The sequence below is a fragment of the Lontra canadensis genome, unplaced genomic scaffold (genome assembly GCF_010015895.1).
Source record: "Lontra canadensis isolate GAN:19392208 unplaced genomic scaffold, GSC_riverotter_1.0 scaffold13, whole genome shotgun sequence".
NCBI lineage: Eukaryota > Metazoa > Chordata > Mammalia > Carnivora > Mustelidae > Lontra > Lontra canadensis.
Window position 1 is genome coordinate 14,839,159 of NW_022631007.1, and position 5,734 is coordinate 14,844,892.

Consider the following 5,734-nt stretch of genomic DNA (forward strand, 5'->3'; position numbering starts at 1 on the left):
GTACTCTGCTGACAGTCTCGGGCGAGTGGTACCCAGGGGCCTGCAGGCCTCCTCTTGCACACTCAGACCCAGCGGAGAGTCGGGAGGGATGGATCAGGTTGCCCTGCTTTCAAGGGCATGGCGGTGTCAGGTTAGAGAGGCTCTTTTTTGGGTGGAGCTGGGGAAGTGAAGTATCTGTAAGTGGGGGACAAACGTGTGGCCTTCCTCGCACCTTTGGCGGTGGGCGTGGCTCACCCACCTCGCTTCCCTCCTGCACGGAGACTTGCAGGCTTGGCTTCAAATCCTTCTAACACAGTGACCACTGTCGCTCTGCTGATCAGCTGGGTTTGGCCCTGAAGGAGAAACTTGTCAGCCACCTAGGTTCAAGGGGTCCAGCACTAAGGAAGGCGGACATTTGCGGGGGGTCTCCCATTGGGTCATGTGGGGGCGGAGACCAGGGACCAGACGGCTTGGCTGTTGCCTACTGATCGTGTTCAAGTCTGGCCTTCGACGCACATAGGATTGAGCTCACTGCTACTTAACCCAGGGTCTGACTGTGACGGCCACCAGCTGGGGTTCTCCTGCCGTGTTAGATTGTGTGTTCCCTGGGGGCAGGCTTGAACCCCATTCCCCTCTTCACTGGCCCCAGCACCTGGACATGGCATGGGTTTCTCAGACATGCGTGCTGAGGGGCTGGCCTGGAACGGGAGGCCCTGTAGAGATGAGGTGAGCAGTTTACTCCAAGGAAAGCCGCCAATGGTCTTTCTTTACTCAAGTTCCAGTTTTCTTTTTTATCTTTTGGAAGGACAGTTCGGGGGCTCCCAACAGGTTTCTGCTGTGAGTGGCCTTGTGCACAGGAGCTCAGGGATGGCTCACCTGCCACCTGTCTGCACGGGACCTAGACCGGCATGGGGCAAGTCTGCAAATAAGGTTTTGTGGGTCCTGGAAATGTCCAGATCTCTCGAAGCATACCCAGAGGCTCCCAGGCTCATGGAACAGTTTCATAGATTGAAACAAAAACAAAAACCAAAACCCAATTGTTGCCTCCGTGCCTCCCCTTCCCCTCAGGGAGGTTTAGTCCTGTGTCCACACGTGGCTCCCATAGGAAGTCCTTGGGTAGCCCGAATCCTCAGTGCCGTTCACCCCAGGGCTCCTTCTTGACCTCCGGCAGGCCTTATTCAGCATGATTCAAATGGGGTGCTGCCTTCTGCTCGCCCCTCCTGGTCTCTGCCCTCTGCTCCCCATACCTGGATCAGAAGCCTGGGGTTCTGGAACCCGCAGAAGCTCCCTATTCCACACTTCCGAACAACTGTGCCCTGGCCTTCTAACTCTCCCTTCCCCTGGGTTGTAGAGCAAGAAAGAGCTTGTTTTGCCTGATGGAACTCTGTCCCAGCTCTCCAAAGGGGCAGCCTCTTCTTGGCACTGCTGTCCTCATAGGAGGGCCACAGGACACGGAACCTGGGCTGTGTGTCCACATGTGCCTTGCTCAGAAGTGGATCTGCCCAGCCCTTGCCCATAAAGGGAGGCCCTTCACCATCTCTGCCCGTGCTCATGGCACAGTGAGATTCAAGGAAAAGCAGCAAGACCCACAGTCATGTTTTCTAGTTGGTCAAGGTTCCCTACTTGTCTTCTGAGCTGATTACTAAGAGCAAGGAGATCAGCAGTTTCTCCCTGCAGGGACCAGGGACAGTCCTGTGAAGGAGTCAGGAGACCCTGGGCTGAGATGCACCTGCAAAGAGCTTATTGTTGCCTCGATGCCTCCTTGAAAGGGTATCCAGAGCTCTGTCTGCCTTGCGGGGTGCATGCTGGTGGGTGTATGGTGGTGGGCAAACTGAACTGGGCAGGGTGGGAAGACATAGCCAAGAGAATGTGTTTCCATCTCTGGGTGGGGTACTTGATGCTTATTCTCAGAGCCTTCTAACCATTCCAGTCTGATCTACAGACGAGGAGGCTGGGCTTGCGTGTGGGTGCCCCGCTGGTCCGTGGGCACGGGGAGGGGTCGTGCCGGGGATCCGGCTGTATGTGCAGTCCCCGCCGGGCCTGCCTGTCTCTTGCTCCAGCCACCCAGAGTGCTTCAAGCCTGGAGGGAGGCCACGAGCTCTCCTGACCCAACCCGCTGCAGCTGTCCCTTCACGCTTGCCTGCAATATATGAGTCTTTCACACCATCTGCTGGGGTGGTTTTCTTCTCTAGGAGCCTCTCCAAGGTTGGCATTTGCCAAGGCCACCAAATGAACATCTCATGCCGCATTTTACCTGGCCAAAAAAAAAAGGAATTATGTCAGCAGCACGCCCTTATTGCAACAGCAACAAAACCCACCATCTTTTCAAAGAAGGGAATATTATTGGGAGGATTTTAAAACCACTTGGTGTGCTGAAAATAGATTTTTGGGGTCTGGAGGTATTGTGTGCATGGGTCTATGTGGGAGCAATGGGGAGAAGGGGCACTCCCTGTCCACGGGGTCATCACTCAGCCCATGATCGCTCCTGGCGTCTCCATCTCCTCTCCACTGACAGAGAATGTGCAGGGCAGTCTCACGAGTCCTCCCAAAGGGCCCCCCAAGGGCTTGATTTTATGAAATGGCCATACTGGGAGCTTCTCCATGGTTCTGGAAAACTGCTGTCCCCCAGTTCTAGAAATCCATCCCGCTGTTCTGTGCCCATGCCATGGACATGCAGGCGGCACATTCTCTCTGCGGCTCTGCCGTAGGAGAAACGTTCTCTGTCTTGGCAGATGGGCATTTCCCAGAAAATGAGGGCTGGGGGATCCTCATGTCCTGGAGGTGCAGGGGAGCCGAGCACCCTGGAGCCGAGCTCTCTGTAGCCACCGGGGTGTTCCCTCTCTGCCGAGGTTTTCTGGTGAGAATATTTGCCTCTCCACCTTATTCCTTGACTGTCTTTTATTTTATGCTTCAGTGGTTTTTGGATTTATTGCATCTTTCTTGGTGTAAATTGCCCCAAACCTTCTCTGGAAATAAGTCACTTTCTCCTCCATCACTGTGCGGGCTGGCTGGTGGCTTGGCTGTCACGGGAACCGAGCATTTAAGGAAAGACAATGCCAGCATCTGGGAAGGGCTTGCCGTAACTTCTCTGCTGGGAGACTCACCGTGCTCATCTGGGAAAAGGAATAGTTACCCCAGGACCTGGCAAAAATGGGAGATACGGGTTTTAAGTTGCCGAGCTGGGCTCATAACAGGTTCCTTAGATGTTCCTGTCCTTCTGAGTGGTCTTGGGTTGGTGTGATCAGGGATGGCACCCACCCCATCACAGGTCACAGGGCGTATGCTTGGAAGGGCCTGCCCATTCTGCCTTTGCCCTCTGGAAATCCTATTTTACCCCTGGATCTGTGTTTTGTCAGCACAGTCTGATGGGACGATGGAGCATGTGCCCCTTGCACCTCCCTGAGCCCCCAATTCCCACCCATCTGGCTCAGGCACCTCCACGGTGCTGCACCCCCTGCCGAGGCCTGGGTGGTCGTGCAGCTGGGCCCGATGCCCGTGCAAGCCTGCAGTTCCCCGACACGTATTCCTGTGCCCAAGTGAGAGGGACATAAATAGCAAGTAAAGCCCACCAGGATAGGTCGAGAGAGAGGGAAGAGGCAGAGAGAACACTTTTGGACAAGTGAACCCGTGAGCTGGTTTTGTGCTGGGCTCCACAGATCGCGTGGCTGGCTCTGGGGCTGCTCCTGGCTCCTGAGGGTATGTGAGTGCCAAGCCCATGATCCGAGGACTTGTGTAGCCCGGGTCCCCGCCTTCACCACCTGAGGAGGGAAGGAAGGGGGAAGGAAGGACCGCAGGTTGGTCTCCAAGGGCTGCAGCAACAGTGAGGCATGGGCTGGGCACCTTCACACAAGAAAACATGTTGTCTACAGTCTGGAGGCCAGAAGTCTGGACCCAGGTGTCGCGGGGCCCATGGTCCCTGAAACCTGCAGGGCAAAGGCCTGCATGCGTCCTTCAGCTTCTGGGGGCTGCCGGCCACCCTTGGAGCTCATCAGCTTGGAGATGCCAGCCTCCCTTGTCGCACGGCAGCCCCCCGCCAACCCCCTGGTGTCTGTGTGTCTCCTCTCTCCCTGCGAGATCACCAGAGGTCTTCCAGGGGCTATAAGTAAGACCGGCAGTCCTGTGATCATCACACATCTATTTGCGACAATTCTGGTCTAGCTTGTGGGCCCACGGTGCTCCCACCAGGGCACTGATCCCACTCCCAGGGGCTTCCCCCTCATGACCTGATCCCCTCCCCATCTTGGTTGGAGATTGAAGGCCCACCCAGACAATCCAGGAGAATCCCTCCATCTCGAGGGATGGTCACAGATCACAGGGAGTAGGACATGGCTGATTTCCCCGGCAGTGGGTTCGGGTGGGGTGGTGGTATGTCATCAACTTGCTGGCAGGCAGGAGACGGTGAGTTTGGGGATGCATTATTGGAAGCCCTTTGTGTTTGGAGAAACTGAGCTAGTGGGGGAGGTGGAGGAAAGAAGCTGTGGACAGAGGGTCCCTGATCACATGGAGACCTGCAGTCCAGGGCTGGGGTGGGTGTCAGAAGGGGAAGGAGGTGGCTAGGCTGGAGAAAGCTCAGGGTTTGGCCTGACTTGTCCACTGGGGTACGCTTGGTGCCTCAGACTGTGGATACAGCACCTCGTGCCAAGTAGGTCCTCAAGTATTTTTTTAATGAAGGAATACATGAAAAGAATCTTTCTTATGACAGAAGGCGCAGTGCTGGTGCCCCTGGGTCCTCGTTGTCCCTGAGCTGGGCCTGTAAATCCCCGTGGGAATCTGGGACAGGGGCTGGGCCTGACCTGTGCCAGAAATGGGAACTGGGCCCCAAGAGAGGCCGGCCCCTCCACCTGCTCTTTTTCAGAGTCTTGGGGCCGCCTTTGGAGCACGGGCTTTGTGCAAGGTTGCACTGCACCCAGAGAAAAGGTGAAACCCGTGGAGGGAATACTGATGGGGATTTGGCAGGCAGAGGGGAGAAGCCTGCGAGGTTGAAGGCTTTGGGTTCTGTCCCACTTTCTGCAGGAGAAGACGAGAGACTCAGCCCCAAGCATTCATTCCTGTAAACCAAGGAACAGATTCCACGCCAACCAGCAGACTCTTTATTATTCAGAAACCATTCCCCCTCTTGGAGGCTTTCCTGCTTCTGAGACAGACCCAGAATATCCCCGCGTTCCAGCTCTAACCCCAGACTCGCAGCGGACGGAAGGGCCAACCCGGGGCCTTGCGGGGCCAGCGGTGTTCCTCGCTGTCTTTTCTGCTCGCTCGTCTCGCAGACCGATGATTCACTGTTGCTGCTGGAGGCCTTCACGTTTAATCACGTTTGCTTGCAAAGTAAACGCGGAGTGAGACGTCCAGCCGAAGCCGATCCCGAGGCAGGCGGAGAGAGACGAATGGTAGCGCCGTCCCTGCAGAAGGCTGCGGGGCTTCGGGCTCCCACGGGCCGCTGGTGCTGTGAAACCCAGGGCTCCTGAAATTCCAGTGCGCGGTCGGTCACATGCACGTGTTCTCTCCCCCGCGAAGGGCTTTGAGATTGGATTTCTTAGACTTCTGAGCAAGTTATTTATTTTCCGGCCCCTGTAAGTTAGTGCAAAATAAGCTCTGTGTAAGCCTCTGTTTATTCTTTAGCAGGAGGGACCCCAGGCGGCAGGTTTGCTCACTGAATCCGTCCTTCATTCGCTGACCCAGGGCCTGAGGTGTCTGCCGTGGGCCGGCACTAAGATGAACAGGGCCTGGCCTCTGTTGGCCAAGCTGCTGGGGGAGGACC